Source organism: Oncorhynchus mykiss, chromosome 28 (genome assembly GCF_057628025.1).
Source record: "Oncorhynchus mykiss isolate SJ-2025 chromosome 28, ASM5762802v1, whole genome shotgun sequence".
Taxonomy (NCBI): Eukaryota; Metazoa; Chordata; class Actinopteri; order Salmoniformes; family Salmonidae; genus Oncorhynchus; species Oncorhynchus mykiss.
Window position 1 is genome coordinate 22,907,275 of NC_143049.1, and position 23,724 is coordinate 22,930,998.

The 23,724-nt window shown below is 39.6% G+C and overlaps 1 protein-coding gene and 1 long non-coding RNA gene across 6 annotated transcripts in view; one reads left to right on the plus strand and one right to left on the minus strand.

Moving 5' to 3' along the window:
• The window catches only part of LOC110508741 (tenascin R (restrictin, janusin)), a 164,621-nt gene that overhangs the window by 75,631 nt on the left and 65,266 nt on the right, over positions 1-23,724 (minus strand). For all 5 annotated transcript variants that reach the window (XM_090226108.1, XM_021589506.3, XM_021589507.3 and 2 more), the window contains one exon: positions 19,543-19,590. The gene's annotated coding sequence lies outside the window, so the exon portion shown is untranslated. The remainder of the gene's footprint in view (positions 1-19,542; positions 19,591-23,724) is intronic.
• LOC149970800 (uncharacterized) lies at positions 920-16,913 on the plus strand. Its single transcript, XR_016493051.1, has 3 exons — positions 920-1,037; positions 1,387-1,448; positions 16,788-16,913. It is a non-coding gene; the product is annotated as an uncharacterized LOC149970800 (long non-coding RNA).

The following is a 23,724-nucleotide window of genomic DNA, read 5'->3' on the forward strand; positions in this document are numbered from 1 at the left end:
GAAATTTGTCTGTGAGAACTACTCAGAATCACCTTGTGAAGATCCACTGAAAGTAAGTTACATGTCAACTCAGATAGGGTTAAAAATAACACAGTGCAAGAAGAAGGGAAAAAAGTCTGTCTACATGCTCCGAGAAAAGTTGGACATTGAGTCGACTGTCATAAATATCGAACACTTCCTGATGGGATGCAACAATGGTCAGAGGAGCATGCGTGTACCGATAGGATGCATGGGAAGGGAGTAGCTCTGTTTTGTACCATCAAAACTATGATTATAAAGTTGAAGTCGGAAGTTTATATACACCTTAGCCTCTTGAACCTATAGGGGCGCTGTGTCATTATTGGATAAAAAGACGTGCCCGTTTTAAGCGCAATATTTTGTCACGAAAAGATGCTCGACTATGCATGGAATTGACAGCCTTGGAAAGACACAACTCTGACGTCTCCAAAACTGCAAAGATATTATCTGTGCGTGCCCCAGAACTAATGCAACAGGGGAAACCAAGATGATGTTTCATACAGGAAATGCCCCGGATTCTGAAGGCGCTGTGTTCCAATGTCTCCTTATATGGCTGTGAATGCGCCAGGAATGAGCCTGCGCTTTCTGTATATTCCCCGAGGTGTCTGCAGCATTGTGACGTGTTTGTAGGCATATCATTGGAAGATTGACCATAAGAGACTACATTTACCTGGTGTCCCGCCCGGTGTCCTGTGTGCGTAATCAGTAAGTCCATGCGCGTTCCATTTCTTCAGAATTGAAAGTAAACTGCCACGATGGATTTTATCGTCGATACATATGTGAAAAACACCTTGAGGATTGATTCTAAACATCGTTTGCCATGTTTCTGTCGATATTATGGAGTTAATTTGGAAAAAAGTTTGCGTTTTAATGATTTTTTTATTTTTATTTTTTTTCCTTACCCAAACGTGATGAACAAAACGGAGTGATTAGTCGACACAAATAATATTTTTTGTAAAAACGGAACATTTGCTATCTAACAGAGTCTCCTCATTGAAAACATCTGAAGTTCTTCAAAGGTAAATTATTTTATTTGAATGCTTTTATGGTTTTTTGTGGAAAATGTTGCATGCTGAATGCTAGGCTTAATGCAATACTAGGCTATCAATACTCTTACACAAATGCTTGTTTAGCTATGGTTCAAAAGCATATTTTGAAAATCTGAGATGACAGTGTTGTTAACAAAAGGCTAAGCTTGAGAGCAAATAGATTAATTTCATTTCATTAGCCATTTTCATGAATAGTTAATGTTGTGTTATGCTAATGAGCTTGCTGATAGATTTACACAATCCTGGATACAGGGTTTTTTTCATAGCTAAACGTGACGCAGAAAACGGAGCGATTTGTCCTAAACAAATAATCTTTCAGGAAAAACTGAACATTTGCTATCTGAGAGTCTCCTCATTGAAAACATCTGAAGTTCTTCAAAGGTAAATGATTTTATTTGAATGCTTTTCTGTTTTTTTGTGTAAATGTTGCCAGCTGAATGCTAATGCTAAATGCTACGCTAAATGCTACGTTAGCCATCAATACTGTTACACAAATGCTTGTTTTGCAATGGTTGAGAAGCATATTTTGAAAATCTGAGATGACAGTGTTGTTAACAAAAGGCTAAGCTTGAGAGCTAGCATATTTATTTCATTTCATTTGCGATTTTCATGAATAGTTAACGTTGCGTTATGGTAATGAGCTTGAGTCTGTATTCACGATCCCGGATCCGGGATGGGGAGATCAGAAAGGTTAAAAAGTACATTTAAACTCAGTTTTTCACAATTCCTGACATTTAATCTGAGTATAAATTCCCTGTCGTAACAAACATAACGATGGTCATTATGGCCAAGCAGTTCTATTTTTGTTTCATCAGACCAGAGGACATTTCTCCAAAAGTACGATTTTTGTCCCCATGTGCAGTTGCAAACCGTAGTCTGGCTTTTTTATGGCGGTTTTGGAGCAGTGGCTTCTTCCTTGCTGAGCAGCCTTTCAAGTTATGTCGATATAGGACCCGTTTTACTGTGGATACTTTTGCACCTGTTTCCTCCAGCATCGTTACAAGGTCCTTTGCTGTTGTTCTGGGATTGATTTGCACTTTTCACACCAAAGTATGCTCATCTATAGGAGACAGATCGTGTCTCCTTCCTGAGTAGTATGACGGCTGCGTGGTCCCATGGTGTTTATACTTGCGTATTATTGTTGGTACAGATTGAACGTGGTACCTTCAGGAGTTTGGAAATTGCTCCCAAGGATGAACCAGACTTGTGGAGGTCAGTTTTTTTTCCTGAGGTCTTGGCTGATTTCTTTTGATTTTCCCATAATGTCAAGCAAAGAGGCACTGAGTTTGAAGGTAGGCCTTGAAATACATCCACAGGTACACCTCCAATTACCTCAAATGATGTCAATTAGCCTATCAGAAGCTTCTAAAGCCATGACATAATTTTCTGGAATTTCTCAAGCTGTTTAAAGGCACAGTCAACATAGTGTATGTAAACTTCTGACTCACTGGAATTGTGATACAGTGAATTATAAGTGAAATAATCTGTCTGTAAACAATTGTTGGAAAAATGTATTGTGTCATGCAAAAAGTAGATGTCCTAACTGACTTGCCAAAACTATAGTTTGTTAACAAGAAATTTGTGAAGTGGTTGAAAAACTAGTTTTAATGACTCCAACTTAAGTGTATGTAAACTTCCGACTTCAACTGTATGTAACAGCCAGACAACATAGTTGAAATTAAGCCTTTAAAATCAATAGATCATTATATCCCCAAGCAACCAGGAGAGAGTGAGTGGTCAGTTATAGGCTATTTCACATCTGGCCGTGATTGGGAGTCCCATATGGTGCAGCACAATTGGCCCAGCGTCATCCGGGTTTGGCCGGGGTAGGCCATCACTGTAAGTAATAATTTGTTCTTAACTGACTTGCCTAGTTAAATAAAGGTTAATTTAAAAATATATTATGTACATATTATGTACTAATCTGTGGGTAAAGCAATGCTGCGATTCGAACCCAACAAGACATGGATTCCCTTAGAGGAAAAAACTACTTGGAGATGCAAATGAGAGCAACGAACAGCTGAAAGATATCCAGGAAAACATTGCTAAATGCTCTCGATGCTCTCAATGCTCACCAAAACAAACTGCCAAAATCTATTGTTAATAAAGTTGATTTGCTCGAAGGGAAAGTAGAGTCTATCACGTCAGATGTGCACGTACAGAAAAAAAGTGGAGAAATAAGACAACTAAATTGGCCTCTGGAAACAAATGTGCAAACTTTAGAAGATGAACTTGACCAGCTAGAAAACAGAACGACACAAAATAATATGAGAATATTGTCTTTACCGGAAGATGAGAAAAAGGTAGACCTTTCCAGCTAAATATTCAAGCTGATATCGGAGAAGCTTGGCATGTACACTAACATTCAAAAGTTTGGGGTCACTTAGAAATGTCCTTGTATTTGAAAGAAAAGCACATTTTTTGTCCATTAAAATAACATCAAAATGATCAGAAATACATTGTAGACATTGTAATGTTGTAAATGACTACTGTACCTGGAAACGGCAGATATTTTATGGAATATCTACATAGGTGTACAGAGGCCCATTATCAGCAACCTTCACTCCTGTGTTCCACACTCCTGTGTTAGCTAATCCAAGTTTATAATTTTAAAAGGCTAATTGATCATTAGAAAACCCTTTTGCAATTATGTTAGCACAGCTGAAAATTGTTGTTCTGACTAAAGAAGCAATACAACTGGCCTTCTTTAGATTAGTTGAGAATCTGAAACAGAAGAACTCTAAATACCCTTAAGTGGTAATAATTAAGCTGTGGAATTATCAGTACAAAGTCAACATTCTGAAGGCATAGGGGGGAAAGGAATTCAAAATCCATGGCAAGTGCATTTAATTGGTCCAGAACCTGTCTGCTAAGCTGAGGAAAAAATGCAAGAAATTCATTCGGATTCACCATAGGAAAAAGGAGTCAAGTCTCAACTCTGATTCCCGGCAGTGCTGTCGGTATGGAAGAGAGCACAGAGAATGGAGTTCACAAGCGCCGATGAAGCCCTGAACAGGCTGTAGAAAAAGCTCAATTCCCTGAGGAGAGGTAGAAGCAGAAAAAAAGAGAAAAGCACACTAGGCTACATACAATGATGCCCAAACCCAGCTTATTGTAAATTGAGACAATATTCTTTCCCTCTCACCCCAATACAATCTATTACCCAAGCAATTGTTCTTCTCCAGGAAGTAACAATAGAATTAGCCAATGAGATACATGTCACTGAAAAGACAATATAAGAGGAAATATAGCATGTAAGTCAATAATTGTCAATAATTGTTCTATGGATGTGTGTGTATGTTGGCAAGTGTAGGTCTGTGAACAACGTGAATATGTATATGTACAGGAGGGCGGGAGAGAATGGGTGTGCGGAGAAATAGGGTGTATGTTGTGTGTGAATGAATGAGAATGGATGAGTAATCGATGTATAGAGGGGTGTAAATGTGTCTGAGAAGAAGGGAGGGGAGATGGAGGTTGGGATAAACTTGGTCTGGGTGGGTAAAGGAGGGCAAGGATGGAAGGAAGTGATAAGCTTGGTTGGGGGGCAAGGTTTGGACAAGCTTGGTTTGTAAGGGCAAGGGTGAGTAAAGATGGGAGGGGGGATAAGCTTTGCTTGGGTGGGGTAAAGGGAGGAAAACTGGGAGGGGGTGGTGGAGAGAGATATATTTAGTTTGGGAGAGAGAGAGAAGGACTTAATTATATTACAATGTAAACCTGTTTTAAAATGAATAAGATTTCTGGACAGATTAGAAAAGGATGTTGAATCATTATTATTCCTTGTTTGTTATTACAACTAAGATTTAATGGTGGTTATTGGTGAGAATGGAGAAGGGCTATGTCCAGGGGATTGGGATGGGGTGACTGGGAGGACATAAGACACTTCTCTGAGGTGTGTGTGGGGCCTCCAATCATCCCATTTCAGTCTCTCGGAGGACCCACTCACCCCAAGTAGACCCCCACCAACCACCCTACTATAATTTAATTTCAGGGCTATACAAACTAACCACAGTACTTAAGTGGCAGTCTTTAATCAAATGTATGTACAACGTATCCACAGTTATTTTTTGGGGTACATTAGGAGAGTGTTATGGAATCTAGTTGATAGGTAATCGACTAGCCGGACTGTTCCCCGGACTCCGCGTCTAGGGATTTGTACAATGCTTGAACAAGGCTATTGAACTTGATATTGGTGTCTGTCTTTATTCCTGTATCCAACATATCATACTGAAACAGAGAGGAGTCGTTGCTTAAAATCCCTAAAAAGGCATAGCATCTCAAGTACATGTATTTTGCTTTATGTGTTTATTTTTTTGTTTTTTTGTTAAATGTCTACTCAGCCCACATGCCCACACTGTCTACTGTATATACTGTATGTAATGTATACAATAACTATGTATTTATACAATGATCCTCCCATATTATAGAATGCCCACCGCCTTCCTATGTCATGCCTGCTAAAATGTTTTACTTGATTCTTCAATAACACTGTAGTCGGAACAGATAAGGTTAACTTTGATTCTATTCAGGTAAATTTGTCACATGGAATGTGCACGGGCTCAATGATGGAATGGAATGTGCACGGGCTCCAACATTTAAAGAGGAGCTGGGTTGGAGAGGCCTATGCTTCCACATACTGTAGTAACAGTAGAGGTGTAGGCATCCCGATAAATAAGAATACACAATTTTCCCTTATATCTCAGCACATGGACCAAGAAGGCTGTTTTCTAATGTTGCATTGTATCTTGCGTGGTGAAAAATATACATTGATTTCATTGTATATCCCACCCGGGCAAATCTGGTGTTTTTAGATAGAATTCCAGCTATATTAGATCAAATCCACACAGAAATAATTTTTTAGCAGGGGACATAAATCATTAATTCGATAAGATTGGCAGATTTAGTAATAAAAAAGGCAACTTCAGGCAGCCTCCAAAGAGGCTACAAATGTAATCTCTACAAATAATTTACAGGACACCTGGAGATTATTATTCCCAACAACAAAATACTTTTCCTTTTACTCAAGATTTGACTACATTTTCAAAAATGCACCAAAAATGTTACTGTATACAAACATTCACGATATAGTGATAACAGATCATTCTCTGGTATCATGCTCAATTACACCAATAGAAAATACACTTAGGGACAGAATTTGGAGACCCAAAATATATTTAAATACGTAAATGAAAAAATGTAAACCTTTACAAATACAAATGTAGAGATATTGGACAGAGAACAGCCGACCCCCGATATAATTTGGGATGCCAGCCTCAGATATTTCAGCCCAAATAAATGCTTCACAGAGTTAAAGTAACAGACACATCTCAACAGCATCTGTTCAGAGGAGACTGTGTGAATCACGCCTTCATGGTCGAATTGCTGCAAAGAAACCACTACTAACGGAAATCTATCCTTTGGTCTGATGAGTAAAAATTGCGATTTTTGGTTCCAACCGCCGTGTCTTTGTGAGACACAGAGTAGGTGAACTTCTCTCTGCATGTGTGGTTTCCACCGTGAAGCATGGAGGAGGAGTGATGGTGTGTGGGTGCTTTGCTGGTGACACTGTCAGTGATTTATTTAGAATTCAAGGCACATTTAACCAGCATGGCTACCAAAGCATTCTTCCTCTAACCTCAACCTCTCCCATCTATTTCTTCCACAAAGGTTCTGAACCTATATACTGTATGTTTTATGGACACTGTATGTTTTACTTTAGTTATCTTGTTGTTATTAGTTGTTATTATTCCCAACCTTCAACTCCATTGAACCGCTCCCATTAAATCTCTTAACACCATCCATTGGATTTCTATTTGGCATATATTTTTCAGCTGTGCTGTGATGTTTCACAAAACATCTGAACCTTTCCAGCTCCAGGTAAATGTTGCAATTTTTCAGCCATTCCTTGACCTGTGACCAAAAAGATGCTACATATGGACAGTACCAAAACAAATTATCTAATGATTCTGTTTCTTCGCAGCAAAATCTGTAGAACTGGGAAGGTTGTATCCCCCATATGCAGTATATAACATTATATTTGTTGCAATAACTTTGTATAGTAATTTAAATTGCGAAATTCAAAGTTTTGAATCCGGTGTCATATTGCGTATCAATTCATAAACCATGTATCATGCCCTGACATTAGATATCTCTGTTTTCTATATGTTTTGGTTAGGTCAGGGTGTGACTAGGGTGGGTACTCTAGTGTTGTATGTCTAGGGTTTTGTATGTCTAGAGTTTTGTATGTCTAGGGTTGTTGTAGGTCTAGGGGTTTTTGTATTTCTATGTTGGCCTGATATGGTTCCCAATCAGAGACAGCTGTTGATCGTTGTCTCTGATTGGGGATCATATTTAGGCAGTCCTGTTTCCCACTTTCTGTTGTGGGATCTTATCTATGTGTAGTTGCCTTGTCAGCACTTGTTTGTATAGCGTCACGTTTCGTTATTTTGTTAGTTTGTTCAGTGTTCATTCTTTAATAAATAAGAATGTAGAATGTACGTACCATGCTGCGCCTTGGTCCGATCCTTATAACGAACGTGACACCATGTGCCATGGAATCGGTACATCAAATTGCAAAAAATATTTTGCAATCTATATGGCACAGCTGTCAATTTTTTGGTCCTTAAATTAAACTGGTATACTTTTTCATTTATCCCAGTTTTCTTTAACCAATTATGGTCCTTCATGCACAGCCAACAGACAAATTCCCTACTTTCCCCCCCCTTCCACTTTCCTTTTCCATTTTTGCAGTAATGCTGCAATTAGTTGGTTGTAATTTTGGGTAGAGCCGGCATATCCATATATTTTTGTTAACTGCATGTGTGACATACTGTAACTCCACCAGTCTTATTTATGATGCCACTTGCAAAGATTATACCTTTTTTTTAACCTTTTTTAATATATATATATTTTTTTATCAATTAGTAATTTGAGTTTAACCACAATATTTGTTTTATTTGCTATGGTTTTTTTTCAGGTAGATTAAATTTAAATTGAAACCAACTTTTTATGGCTTGTTTTAAAAATAGTAATATTTGGGAAATTATTTCCTTTTCAAATAACTGAAAGTGTGAGGTTGTAATCTGAATGAAAGGGAAAAGGCCATTATTGAACATAGTGAGATACTCTTATTATTTTTCTAGAGAACCAGTTTGGATTTAAGTCTAATTTTGTATGACTGAATCCTTTAGTGAGAGGTCATAAGCTTTAACATTGAATAATTTATGCCCTCCAAATTCATATTCATTATATAAATAGCCATTCCAAATAAAATTGAATATTTTTTTCTCATATAATATAAATAACTGTTCGCTAGGTGGTAATAAGTAAATAGGTAAATTGGGATATGGCTAAAGAGTTAATCAGGGTGATATTTCCACAAATAGACAGGTATTTTCCATTCCATGGGAGCAAAATCGTATCTATTTTTGCTAACTTTCCATTGTAATTTATTGGCGTGAGATCATTTATTTATTTTGGGATGTGTATACATCACCATCAGACCATTTTAATGGTAAACTACACGGTAATGTAACATTTGTATTTTTTTGTGGTCCAATACGTAAAATAGTGTACACTTATCATAATTTCATTGTAATCCAGAGAGGTTACAAAAGTATCTAAATCCTCTATGAGGCTGTGGAGGGATCCACATTGTGGATTTAAAAGAAACCATGAATCGTCAGCGTACAATGCAACCTTTGTTTTTAAGCTCTGGATTTCTAACCCCTTGATATTATTGTTGGATCTGATTTTAATAGCTGACATTTTGATGGCTATAATAAATAGATGTGCCGATAGTGAACAACCTTGTTTTACTCCTCTTGAAAGTTTAAAACTTTCTGAGAAGTAGCCATTATTTATTATTTTACACCTAGGGTTACAATATATGACTTTGACCCATTTTATAAGAGATTCTCCAAAATTGAAATATTCCAGGCATTTATATATAAACTCCAGTTGTACTTTATCAAAAGCTTTTTCAGTTTCCAAGATCTTTTATAGTGTTCTATTGTTTCCAGTATTTATGACCCATTTCAGGAAACTAGGCGTGTGTCGCAGGTCACTACAACACAGGAGAGCCTTTTGAAAGTAAACTTTTTTTAAATCAATATGCGTTTTTTTTGTTGCAAAAATGCCTGCTCGAACATATGAACTTTCATGTGCCTTAATAACAAATGTGTGTGCCATCTGTAAATCCAAATAAAATTGTTAAATTCCGAACCCAGTTGGTTTAGCCACAGAAAAAGCCAGGAACCTTCCTGCTAGCCATGATTGGCTGAGATAATGAGTGTGTTTGACATGTCGAGAGATGAGTTTGGATTGGTCTGCCATATAGCACGCTTCTGTCTATTTGAGCTGGTCAGTATGGCTAGGTAATCTTGCCTAACGAAGCATTTTTAAAAGGTGTTGTGTAGAAAAACTGCAGAAGCCTCTCAAGTTAACTTTTTATGGCTGCAGGGGCTGTATTGAGTAGCTTGGATGAAAAGGTGCCCATTGTAAATGGCCAGCTACTCAGTCTCAGTTGCTAATATATACATATTATTATTAGTATTGGATAGAAAACACTCTAAAGTTTCCAAAACTGTCAAAATATTGCCTGTGAGTATAACAGAACTGATATTTCAGGCGAAACCCTGAGGAAAATCAAAACAGGAAGTGGCTTCTATTTTGAAAACTCCATGTTCCATAGCCTCCCTTTGCTGGATTTAAAGGGATATGAACCAGATTCCATTTCCTCGCTTCCTCAAGATGTCAACAGTCATCAGACATAGTTTCAGGCTATGATTTTAAATAATGAGCCAGAACGATAACATCGCGTCAAGTGGTCACATGAGTTTTGCTCGCGCAACAAAGTTTGGATAGGTATTGCTTTTCCCTCTCCTACTGTGAAAGACATTTGCGGTTGATATATTATCGATTATATATATTTTTTAAACCTGAGGATTGATTATAAAAAATGTTTGACATGTTTCTGTGGATATTATGTAAACTATTTGGAATTTTCGTCTGCATTGTCGTGACCGATCTTTCCTGTGGATTTCTGAACATAACGCGACAAACAAACGGAGGTATTTTGGATTTAAAAATAATCTTTAGGGAACAAAAGGAACATTTGTTGTGTAACTGGGAGTCTCGTGAGTGAAAACATCCGAAGGTCATCAAAGGTAAACAATTAATTTGATTGCTTTTCTGATTTTCATGACCAAGCTTCCTGATGCTAAGTGTACTTAATGTTTTGTTGTGCAATCGATAAACTTACACAAACGCTTGGATTGCTTTCACCGTAAAGCATAATTTCAAAATCTGACATGACAGGTGGATTAACAAAAGGCTAAGCTGTGTTTTTCTATATTGCACTTGTGATTTGATGAATATAAATATTTGTAATAATATTTATTGAATGTAGCGCTATGCTATTCAGCGGTTTTTGATGACACTTATCCCGATAGGGGGATTGCAGTCATAACAAGTTAACGTTTACTGTTAGCTAGCAAAAGTTTCTGGAGGACCGAGTTTTGAAATCAGTGTAATTCGAGTATAATAGCTAAGGAGATGAAGAACACCTGTCTCCGGATTACATCTTCAAACTAAGGGCAACCATGGCATCCGACAGGAGACACGTCCATCCATGATGTATACGGGTAAGATAGTCTAGCTAGTTACATTTCATTTTGACAGAAAATGGTATCATTTCAACTTAAAGTGTACTGTTATCTGGGTGTCACAATAGCTAACGTTACGTGTATGACCATATTATTTGTATATAAGAGCCATTTGCTTGACTAGTTATAGCCTAGCTATATGTCTTAACAAAAGACTCCACTATGCAAATATCCATTTCAACAGAATGTCACTGCAACAACTAGCTGGTAAATTCGTGGCTATCTACTCTGATTTCAGACCAGATTGTAAGATTGTCTAGGTAGCTACATTTTCAGATATTACACATTTCAAATGTTTTCAGATATTACACATTTCACATTTCAAATGTTCAAATGTACTGTTAGCTAGATAGCTAATGTTAGCTGGCTGGCTGGCTAGCTAACGTTACATGTATGAGCTTATTATTCATATCTCAGAGCCATTTGCTTGACTCGTTATAGCCTAATGTAACCTAGCTAGCATCCTTGTACTTTACAAAGTATTTGGAACAGATTCCTGTTGGAACGTTCCACAAATTATACCCACCCTGACTGCCATTGTGAGGTCAGAACGTTCGGATCAACCCTACTCATCGGCCAGAGCGTCCAGTGTGAGCTCAGAACTCTCCGAGAGCAAAACGCTCTGAATTTACGAACGGACAATCTGACAGCACATTTGCAGTCGCCAATGCTCTGGGTAACATAACAGCCTAACCAGCTCTCCTAGGGTGAGTAATGTTCAGTGAGCTGTTCTCTCAAATGTGTCTGGAAGTAGCTAGCAAGTTAGCTTGGGTGCTTGGTTGCTGTTAGTACAGAACGCTCGGATCAACCCTTAAAGAGATGGGTAGGGGTAAAGCTTAAGAGGGTGTGAACGATGCTGAATGGGTGTAGACACAGAAGGGCTCTCCAGTCGTAGTCCCAAAGCATTCAAAGGCCATTTTCTCAAAAGTGAGTTTTCAAGTTAATCAACTTCCAAAGCAATATTACTTTCCCATTGTTCCTCAACTGTAGTGTATGATATATTGTTTTGTAGCTCTGAGTCTCTACTTTTAAATTTAGCTACTTACAGTAAGACCGATTTGAGCTGGTCGGTCAATGTATCGTCCATGTAAAAAATCTGGCGGATTAGAATGAATAATATCCAACAATACTACTTTAATTCTATGTGCTATGCATTTTGCTAGAATTTTTGCATCATTACACTAAAATGTAAAGGGCCTCCAATTTTTTAAATGGACTGGATCTTTATATATACCACTTGGATCCTGTTTCAGTAAAAGTGAAATCAGTACTGAGTAATTGCATGGCCTCTAAAGGCACATTTAAAAGTGTCCCATATAATAAGGGGATCTGCTGTACCTATGTTATGTCGGAAAAATTCAGTTATAAATTCCGTTGTCCGAGTTAAAAACAAGTTATCATCCAATAGGCTTTGATTAAATTTCCAATATCCCATGTGGAAATTCAATAAGTGTAATGTGTATGCCAATTTATCTGATGGTCCGACCAAATTCTGCCCCCTATCAACACTTACTTAACTATTGGTGCCAACGAGAATGACATAGTAGTCAAGACGACTAGCTTGATTGCGCCTCCGCCATGTATATCTCACTAGGTCAGGATATTTAAGCATCCATATATCCACTAGTTACAATATATCCATGACATTCATGATTTCCTTAAGAGCATGAGGGTGATAGTTTGTATTGTGATTTCCTTTACAGTCCATTGAGGTATTTAAAACAGTATCATTATCTCCCACCATAATAATAGAGTCTTGTATTGCTTGTAAGGTTGATCGTTTATTATATATATTTTCAAAGAAACATGGATCCTTATTTGGTCCGGAAAGGTTAATGAGCCATATCTGTTAATGGTCCAATAGCATATTTAAAATCATCTGTCTACCTTGCAGATCTGTTTGGACGATTTGCACATCCGGATCAAAATGACTGTTAATTAATATCATCACCCCCGAGTTTCTTTGCTCATGGGAGAAGTATATTTCACCCCCTAGTCCTTTTTCCACACAACTTCAACTAAAATTGTTAAATGAGTTTCCTGTAAACAATGTATATTATTATTATTTAACTAGGCAAGTCAGTTAAGAACAAATTCTTATTAACAATGACAGCTTAAGAACAGTGTGTTAACTGCCTTGTTCAGGGGTAGAACGACAGCTTTTTACCTTGTCAGCTCATGGATTCAATCTAGCAACCTTCCGGTTACTGGCCAAACGTTCTAACCAATAGGCTACTTGCTGCCCCAAATTGTATTAAATTCCTTCTCTTTAAGTCAGATCAATATTGTTAGTCTTTTCTTATTTTCTGCGAAGCCATTACATTTATAACTGGCTATAAAATTACCATAATGAGATACATATATTTGAAACTTGTATCATAATTTATATTTGTAAAGGCACCATTAAAAAGTATCATAGTGATTGAGTATCCATATATAGCTGTACTATGATATTTGCATTGCTACTAAATAACCCTCTGATTGTTCTCCACTATTCCACCCGCTAAAGCCCCTCCCCATCCCAAGTTGGGTTGTCATCCCATCGACCAGCAGGCCACCCCCGTCCCCCGGATCCCTAGGCCACCTGAGAGGACCCATCCTTCGAAAAGAGCACACAGTGCCACCCACAGAACAGAAGCAGATCAACCTCTGAAAGCATTTCCAATGCTCTCAACACAATTTGCTTTATATATAGCTATTAAAAACAACGTATATTCAAAAATCTTGTGTATCTTAATTAATTATTGCATAATTAATTGGATTGTTACTTATAACCAGGATTGTTATTGCATTACATTTTTGTCAAGCAATTATTATTTTAGCAAACAATTATTATGATTAATTCAATAGTGTCCCTAACATCCTTACCCCCTAGCAACAGATGTGGGATACACACACACACACACACACACACACACACACACACACACACAACCCATTTCCCCCCAAATCAACCATAAGTTCAGATGCTCAACGGTTGTTACATTCCAGAGCCCAACTCAAGAAAGGACTTGATTTACGAATGCATCTACAGTTACAGCTGTTTGAGAAAGCATGCAAGATTGAGCAAAATTGGCAAAAACGGGGTGATTTGATTGACCAATGTCAAGTCCTAGATCCTAAGTCCTAGAGATCAGAAACACCCCCTTTCCCTGAAACACACACACACTGGTCCCCTGTTGTGACCACTTTCCCAAGCATTTCTGTGCAGCCAGACCTTTGATTATTTTGTGCCACAGGGGTCACAATAATATGCCCCCTCTCTGATTGTCCGTCTGTGACCCCTTCCCCATGGGTTACTGCAGCCAGTGTTGCCAGCACTGCCAATACCTGGAAGGGGGTACCCCACAGGAATCTCCACCGACTAGGTACAAGGTCATCAAGGTTCTCATTGGCAGCTTTGAGAATTTCTTTGTATATTATGCCCTCCCATCAGGGTGCTCTGGCTTTATAGGACCAACCCTGCCATGCATGCTCCGAATCTTAAGGGGCCTGTGCTGCTCTAATAGGTCTTTGTCCACATTCCTGTTTCTGTTTTGGCTGCATATAGGCAACTTACAGTAAGCCCACAAAACAGATAAGGACTTCTCTTTAGTGTATGGGTGTCTGGGGTATAGGGTTGGGGACCATACCATCATGATAGGATAATAAATACATTAATATTTTAAGATGTATAACCCTCATCTGAACAACATTGAAAGCTCTCTCTCGCATACCCTGCTCACAGATACACATTGGTTCCGGGATATGCAACAGTTTCCTTACTCACTCACTTAATGTCATGCTTTTCCAAACACAAAAACACACACCACACCTTCCATCACACATCCACACATCTCCACCATGTTGATTGAGTACTTTTGTGTTCCAGTTCATTATATTTGAAGATGAATTATTTTGCTAGATTTCCTTTCTTCTAATCCTGTCTTGTCCACTTATAAAATGCATTAAATGGAAAGTTAAATAATTATTATTTTACAACATGCTCTATCTTGAATGGTATAGTGTAGTTGTAGTTTATTTAACATTTGTTTAATTGTATTGCTTTTTTATCTATTTAAAAATATATATTACAATCCCTACCATGGCTAGAATTTGGTGTTCCATTATTCGACTCATTTATGAGAACTTTTACATTTTTAGAATAGCAATGGACTGGTCTTTGTGTCACGGAACATTTGGTTGTCAATATACAGTTGATCGACTACGAGAGCTACACGCTTCCCTTTTAATCTATTCTGCTTGAAGATTGGACACATAAATTTGCCCTGTTCTGCAATCTCCCTCGGGAACTGATCACTCATGCCTATTTTCGTGCGAGCGAGTATTTTACACAGGCTTTTAACCATTTTTTTTTTAAAGAAAGCAAATTTGGCAACGATTGGGCGCTCATAACTCTGTCCTAGTTGTCCGAAAGAGTGTACATGTTCGAGTTGGATTTTATCGACAGCATCGATTGGGATTTGCAGAGCTGTAAGAAAGAATTCATTCACTAATCTTTCAGGAACTTCTCATTCTCTTTCTTGAATACCAGAAAGTATTTGATTTTCTGTCATAGATCTGGTCTGTATATCAAGGAATGCTTCTCTCTGAAAGATGTTCTCCTTTTTAAGTTCATTAATGTCTGTTTCAATTGTATTGACTGTCACTTTTAGCTTGTTTCTTTATCCATTGTCACAGCTTTATCGTCAGTCATTTCGAGGCCTGCCTTCAACTCCTTTACATCTTTACTTACTAATTCAAGTATGCCAAGTTTGAGCGACCCGGGAAAGAGGCTGCCCGGAAGTTACTCCAGCTTCGGCAGGACACCCTCAGTGTGGCAGACTATGAGGTGGAGTTCCGCACGCTAGCTGCGGAGTGTACCTGGAACCGGAAGCGCTGTTCGACACGGTCCTGTATGAATTATCGGCGAAGGTAAAGGATGAGCTGGCAGCCTGAGAACTACCGACAGATCTCGACTCACTCATCGCTTTAACCATCTGGATCGATGGTCATCTACGGGAAGGTAGGAGGGAGAAGAGGTTCGATTGCGGTTCCTATCGCTCACTCAGGGATCTCACCTTGCAGCTAATAAACTCCGGAAGTCCCCGAAAGGATCCGTGTTTAATCGAGTCCCTTCAAGAGCCTCCGGAGACTGCCGATTAACCTCTTCCCGAGCCAAGGCAGCTCGGCAGGGCTAGGCTGCCTCCAGCTGATCGCATACGCAGACTTGAGACTCAGAGTTTCCTGTAATGTGGTACTACCGGTCATTTTGTGTCAAATTGTCCCTTCAAGAGTGCTAGCTCATGCGTTGGAGTGAGTACACTGGTGGGTCTGAAAGATAATGGTTCTTCTCCCCTTACTCGCCCCCTTCTCTATGCCACCCTGCTGTGGGGCGACCAGTCCAAGTCTCTCCAGGTACTCATCGACTCGGGGGCCGATGTGAGTCTCATGGATGTTACCCTGGCGTCTGAGCTGTGCATCCCCACTCAACCCCTCTCCATTCCCATGGGTGTTAGATCGCTGGATGGGCGCTTTATAGACCGTGTCACCCACCAGACCACCCCCGTCAGCCTATGCGTGTCTGGGAACCACAGCGAGGCCATCCAGTTCCTGCTGGTTGAGTCTCCACAGGTTCCTGTGATATTGGGATTCTCTTGGCTCCAGCGACACAATCCCTCCATTGACTGGCTACTGGTGCCATCGTGGGCTGGAGCCCAGTCCTGCCACACTCATTGCCTAAAGTCAGCTCTGACTGCCCTGTGATGTCTTCCTGGGGGCTTGGAAATTGCCCTGGACCTCTCCGCCAGTTCTGCAGAGTACCAGGAGGGGTTCAGTATGGCCCGGGCCACTTCGCTTCTGCAGCACCGACCGGTATCCAGGAAGGTCAAGTCTGAGGCACTGGCAAGTTGCTATAGGGCCGTGGCTATACCCCCAGAAGCCAAGACCTGTCTCCCCAGCTCAAGACCATTAGCCCCTCTGCTGTTCATCCACTGTTGATCTGTACCCTCCGTATTTTTCTACCTTTTCTGTGTTGAGTCAAAACCATGTCTAACTGTCTCTTGTCTTCTGTTTCTAGGCCGATCTCTCCCGCCGTGTCATCGATGGCCAGCCAGCGTACACGGTGAAACACCTCCTGAGGGTTCGACCACGGGCAGGGGTTTCCAGTACCTGGATGACTGGGAGGGTTATGGCCCACACCCTGATCTGTTTCCCCTGTCCTTGTGCATGTTTCCATCCCCCTCCAGGTATCACCCATCTTCTCTATCTTCCCCTGTGTATTTATACTTGTGTTATCTGTCTGTTTGTTGCCAGTTTGTCTTGTTCGTTCAAGCTAACCAGCGTTTTTCCTGTCAGCTCCTATCGTTTCCGCCCACCTGACCCCTCTGCCTGACCCTGAGCCTGCCTGCCGTCATGTACTTTTGCCTTACCCTGGATCTTCGACCCCTGCCTGGTTTGACCTGTCTTGCCTGCCCCTGTCGCTACAATAAACAGTGTTACTTTGACAGTCTGCATCTGGGTCTTACCTTAATTCCTGATAATTTGGAGATTATCTTTCTGATATAAGCGACCAATATTGTAAACTCAATGCCCGCTTTGCTAATAATATTTTCAGAATGCTCAAAAATCTCAGGATATAACTTTTGTGGAAATAATTAAATAATGGCAATAGGAAAAAGAAAATAATCACAATCTACAGTAAGCGGACCACTAACAATATTGAATACCTAGGATGCTTAATAAGTGACAACAAACACAGTACCGTGAAAGTATTTGCCCCATTTCTGATTGTCTCTATTTTTGATACTGAATGTTATCATATCTTCAACCAAAAGCTAATATTAGATAAAGGAATACATTTACAAATAACAAAGCATTTCTAACTCTTGGAAGATCCTCCATCATTAACACAATGAAAAATCGAATAATTGTATTATTGAAATATTGAAATTGCTTTGGTGAGCAAGGAAAAACACATTGATACAATGTAAGGCCAAGTGGCAAACAATAAAGCAGGCACCAGAGATAGGGGTGTGAGCATGCAGGCCAGGGCAAATGAGACGTAGTCATTGTTTGTGTGTGTCTGTAAGTTGTTGTTGTCCGTATGTGTATGTTTGTATATGGAGTGGAGGAAAAAAAGAAGAGAACCTGAAAGCACTTCAACAGGAGCCTGTTAACAACTAAATAATAGACATAGCTAACAATTGCAGACTCATAAATTGCAGACTTTGTTTCATCGTGACTTCCACCTAGTAAGATTTGACTGGTTATGATTAATAAGATATTTTGATACACCTCTACTCGTTTGGAATGATACAGTGTAGGAAGCGGAACGTGTAGAAAGTGAAACCAATCCTTTTCCAATCATCCATTATTGATCAAGCCACGGTAACATTTGGCTAGATTATTCATGTATCACCACTGCCTGTACCAGGGGCATTGAATTCTGATCTGTTCAGTTCCCAACATATCCCAGAGAGGTGACTCCAGGTCTAATTCATTAACAGGCAGCCACCCGTTAGACTGCCAGGTCTAGTGTACCTTGCCCTGGGAGGACAACTCATCAGCATTAGGGGCTGTGTGTGTGCGTGTGCGTGTGTGTGACTGGTGCATGCATCATGATCTAAGGCTTCCAGTGGCTTACTTCCATTTCATCTCATGTCTGCTGCACCGCCACAATAACAACAATCCCTCTAAGTATTTCATTAAGAAGTTAAAGATGCCATATCCCAGAGGCATCTAGAGTCTCTGAGCCGGCTACCTCCCGTCATACATAAAAAAAATCCTAATCTGCTATTGTGTGGAACGAATAAATTAATGTCTACAGTACGCCATTACTTATTCAGTGCTAAGCCCTGGCTGTGATGCTGTGATCACATTAGTAACAATTAAGCGTGGCCAGGTCAGTCAGACAGTTACTCTGGCCTCTTGAGCACCAGGATACTTTGCAGCATGCAACAAGTGATAACTCACTTGTTTTCAACCAGTTTAGAAAGTTAGAGGTTTAATTGAAGATGAAAGAAAACTGGTCTCTAAATGCTTCATCGAATGTATAGTAGTAGGGATGATAGCTTTATAACTAGGTAAAGCTCCGCCTTATCTCAGCTCACTGGTGACGATAACAACACCCACCCGTAGCACGTGTTCCAGCAGGTATATATCACTGGTCATCCCAAAAGTCAACACCTCCTTTAGCCGCCTTTACTTCCAGTTCTCTGCTGCCAATGACTGGAACGAATTGCAAAAATTACTGAAGCTGGAGACTTATATTTCCCTCACTATCCGAGCAGCTAACCGATCGCTGCAGCTGTACATAGCCCATCTGTAAATAGCCCATCCAACTACCTACCTCATCCCCATATTTACTTTTATGCTCTTTTACACACCAGTATTTCTACTTGCACATCATCATTCTACTTGCACATCTATCACTCCAGTGTTAATTTGCTAAATTGTAATTACTTGCTATTATGGCCTATTTATTGCCTTACCTCATGCCATTTCTTCAGACTTTCTTTTTTAATTGTGTTATTGACTGTACGCTTGTTCATTCCATGTGTAACTCTGTGTTGTTGTTTGTGTCGCACTGCTTTGCTTTATCTTGGCCAGGTCGCAGTTGTAAATGAGAACTTGTTCTCAACTAGCCTACCTGGTTAAATAAAGGTGAAATACATTTTTTTTTAAATAACAAACCAGTGCTTTTTCACTCATCTCCTTTACTGAGGGATGCATCGAAAAGTCAATACTGTGCATGTCAACACAATATACATGCTGACTTCCAAACCATAAATACTGAATGATAAACCATAGCTTTATGGATTATGCTGTTTTACCTTAAATTCAAGCGGTGGTTCTCCTGTGTTCGATGTCTAATCTTGCACCTGTCAACACACAAAGAGAGGAGAGGTGTTATAGTCAGACAAAACACACACACACACACACACACACACACACACACACTATCCCCCTACACATGAGCTCTCTGTCAGCCAGGTTAAAGAACATGCATACTACGCCAGCACCCTCCTGCTGTTGGAATAAACAAAGTAGTGAAGACAATCCTTCTCTCAACATGAAAAGAGAAATCCTCATTTACTTTCCTCGCCTTGTCTCATCCTCAGGGCCTTTCCTCACCTACTGGGAGATGAAGCGACAGTCTTTGCAACTTGTGTTGTCAGCTGTAAGGAATTGCAAATATGCCAAAATTGCTTCATTTTCGCTCTCCGACAGCTATTCAGTTTTATTATACACTGAGGACGGCAGCAGGGTTAGATCTGAAATACGACATGGTGCTGATGATACCTATCTCAGTGTTCCTAAAAGAAAGGCCCTTGGCCACAAGGGCATCCGTCCACTTTGTACTATTGTGCCCCACACACACACACGCACAAAAGCAAACCCACAGACACAGGCACACACACTCTTTACTATTTCTCTGCTGTCCCAGTCCTGGAGGAAGAGAACGATGCAGATAATCCTGTTTTAGGTCGTTCTGTTTTATATATGTTTGTGAGAGAAAGGGATTTTAAATGTAATTCATACTGCTTCCTGGTGTTCATTGAGCAGGTCAGCAAAGCTAATAAATAATGATAGTCATTTTGAGCAAACAGAAATGCATAGTATTAATTCAAACACCAAATGCATTACACTTCAAACTATCATACATAACAGATTGTTTTGGGGGGAAATGTGTCACTTTGCCAGCAGTATGACTATAAGGAGAAGGTAAATGGGATCTCTACAATACTACTTGTGGCTGGTCTCTGTGTGAATCATTGCTGGCTTCTTGTAATTTGTTATCTTTTGGAGATCCCATTTTCAATTTGTTGATGCAGCAGATAGATTCCCCCACAGCATCCATTTATCACCTGACATGGAAAACCTGTTTTGTCGTTTTCCACCAAAAAAAAAATGGGTAGCGGGAGGGGTGCGGGGGGGGGGGGGGGGATAAAAGCTGTTATTAACTGTATTTTTTAAAGGTTTCCTCAAAAAATATTGAAACCGTTAGTTCCGCAACTGGAGTTTTAAAACCTTGACTATGACATATCAAGTTCAACCTCAGAATGCATAACGAAATGAAAATGAAAAGCCACTCAATGTGACAACTTCTCGTGCTAGTGAAAAACTATTTTTTAGATAATGAAAATGCGTCATGCCTCAATACACAAATGATTATATGCATAATAATTTACTGGATAAATGGAGCATTTTAATTTAAGATACATTTTTCATCCTAGAAACAAAGGATCTTTTGGGCTGGCTGATGGGATAATTGCAAGCTGAAAGAGCCATTGTTAGCGGTTCAAAGCTCTCTGAGTATCTTAGACTTTTGACGCAAGCTTTTATTTCAGAAACTACTAACTGAAATAATGAATTCAACACAGGTTGCAAAATCCATTACACTCACCAACTTGCTTGCTGAATTAGGAGAGACTGCACAGTACAGCAGCAGTGTGTTGTATTCTAAGCATTTACAGTAGGAGGGAAAAAAACACAGTCTATTGAACCATAGAAGAAAATCCTTTTAGTCCAAGAATAGGCTTAATATATCGGCTTTATTTACATAAACTTGCTATTTTGTCATTTGATCTTTCAATTGTCTTTGACGTTTTCTTGGTTTATTGCTGTGTGCAACAGGCTATACGCTAGCTATCACTGCATACAAAAATGTCACAGGGATACAAATACATGTTTTATGCAAGGCCAGGCCAAGCATTTCTTGTTAGACATGTATTAGTAATTAATTTTATGTAGCTATTAGCCTAGTCCATGAGATATGGAAGGAAACAAAATAGTTGCTGAAGGGTGTTTACAGAGCTAAGCTAGTTAAGCGAATCCTCAGTTAATCAGGATGCCAACTCTCACAGAGCAGCACCAGGTATGATTAACCTGAACCCAGCAGACCACAGGCCCTTTCCACAGTCATTAATCTGGACTTTGCCAGTTCCCAGCAGGACAGGCCAAGGGTGGGGAAAAAAATTGGCTGTGCATATCTATAACTATCTGACATTCCTGCATGACAAATAAGAAATAAGATAACTGATTAAAATCCATAAATCAATATCTAAGCACAGGTCTCTTCAAATTAGAGCCCTGGAGTTAGAGGCAACAACATAAGCCAATTTCTAGCGGAGTGATAGGGACCAAAAAAAAAAAAACGAATTCATTGATGGAAAATGTATCTGCACAATGAAATGTTACACTTGCTCTAACTTTAGAGGTGAATAAAAAGCAGACATGTTTCAGCTTTTAAAGGAGTCTTCACCCCAGGAGCAGAGACTTTTATTTTTACCTGTCTGCCATACGCAAGGATCTTCTAAGTGCTTTTATCTCTTGCATTTCATTGAGTGGCAGGGTTCAATGAAGCACAGTTCATTTGTCAGAAAGCAGCAAATAGTGAACTAGCAATGGGCTACATATCAAAACCCAAGAATGTATACCCTAAAACCCATCCTAAAGGAACATGTTTGACCTGCCAAGTCCATTCAGTTAGTTATTTATTTTCTTAAAACGCACCACATTAGCAACACCTTAAAATAAGCCCATGCACTCCATGCTGGGCGCTACGAGCAGTGTTTTTCCCATGCTTTCAACTAGTAAATGTATCCATCAAAGTCAGCGTAAAAGAACTGACAGTTCAAGTAATGTGCTGTGGGCAAGCCACATCTGATTAAGAGGTTTTTAATGGCGTTATGGCCCGTGGCAAGCACAACAACTGCCTTCTGGAGGCATAAAAGCCCCATTCCCTCACTGGAAATATCCCAAATGCTACAGACGTAGGACCTTAATTGTATCACGCTGTTGCAGAAGAACAGGACATTTTAAACTTGTAGAGTATTTGAGATTTAAAAATTTCAGACTTGATTTTCCCTTACGAGAAATACATCAACTAATAGAAATGTCAATTCATTATAAACCACATAATAATTCACATTTCATGTTGTTGCAGGATAATTTCCCCAACTGGCTCAAATTAAGATCCCACATCTGTATACACCCACCAAGCGATGCACCTGAATTTATTTTATTTTTCTGCACATCAGAGATTGGTTTGGTTTTGAGAATGTTTCCCTGCTTGCAACCTCAATCTACAATACTCAAGAAAAAGGTTTATATAATTGTTGAGACTGTGAGAAGGTTACTTAGCCTAGTAGTTAAGAGCATTGGGCAAATAACCGAAAGGTCACTGGTTCAAGCCGGCAAGGTGTCAAAATCTGCCGTTCTGCCTTTGAGCAAGGTAGTTAACCCGCAACAACAACTTCTCCATAGGCGCCAGTGACGTCGATTAAGGCAGTCCCCTGCACCTCTCTGATTCAGAGACGTTGGGTTAAATGCGGAAGACACATTTCAGTTGAATGCATTCAGTTGTGCAACTTTCTAGGTATCTCCCATTCCTGGTGAATTCTTTAAAGAACATTCTATTGCAAATAAAATTATGTTATCTTCCTTCGAAACTCTTCTGAAAATCGAGGACAGTTTAATTTGAATTCTTGAATTTGAATCTATATATAAGATTGGCTACACTTCCAGGATTACAAGCTAGCTAGATAGTTACCTTGGAGGTTTCTCAGATGACCTGATAAGAATCTGAGGAAGATATGTCATTTGTTGTAACTTGTCACTGATCTTAAAATCACGTCTCAGCAGACATTTAAAAAAACATATGTATACTATTATATATATTTTTTTGCAGTGGCAGCAACGATTAAATTAATATATGGGAAAACACTGACCCCTCAGCCCCCACTCTCTCCTTGAACTGCAGCAGAGACGTGTGGGCAGCAGAGAGGTGTGGGGAGCAAAGAGCTGTAGGGAGCTTAGAGGTGTGGGGAGCAGAGAGGTGTGGGGAGCATAGACGTGTGGGGAGCAGAGACGTGTGGGGAGCAGAGAGGTGTGGGGAGCAGAAAGGTGTTGGGAGCAGAGAGGTTTGGGATGGGAGGTGAGGACAGGAGGCCAGTCTTAGATTTCCTCCAGATTGACACAGAAAGGGTGAGAGTGTGAGAGAGAGTGAAATT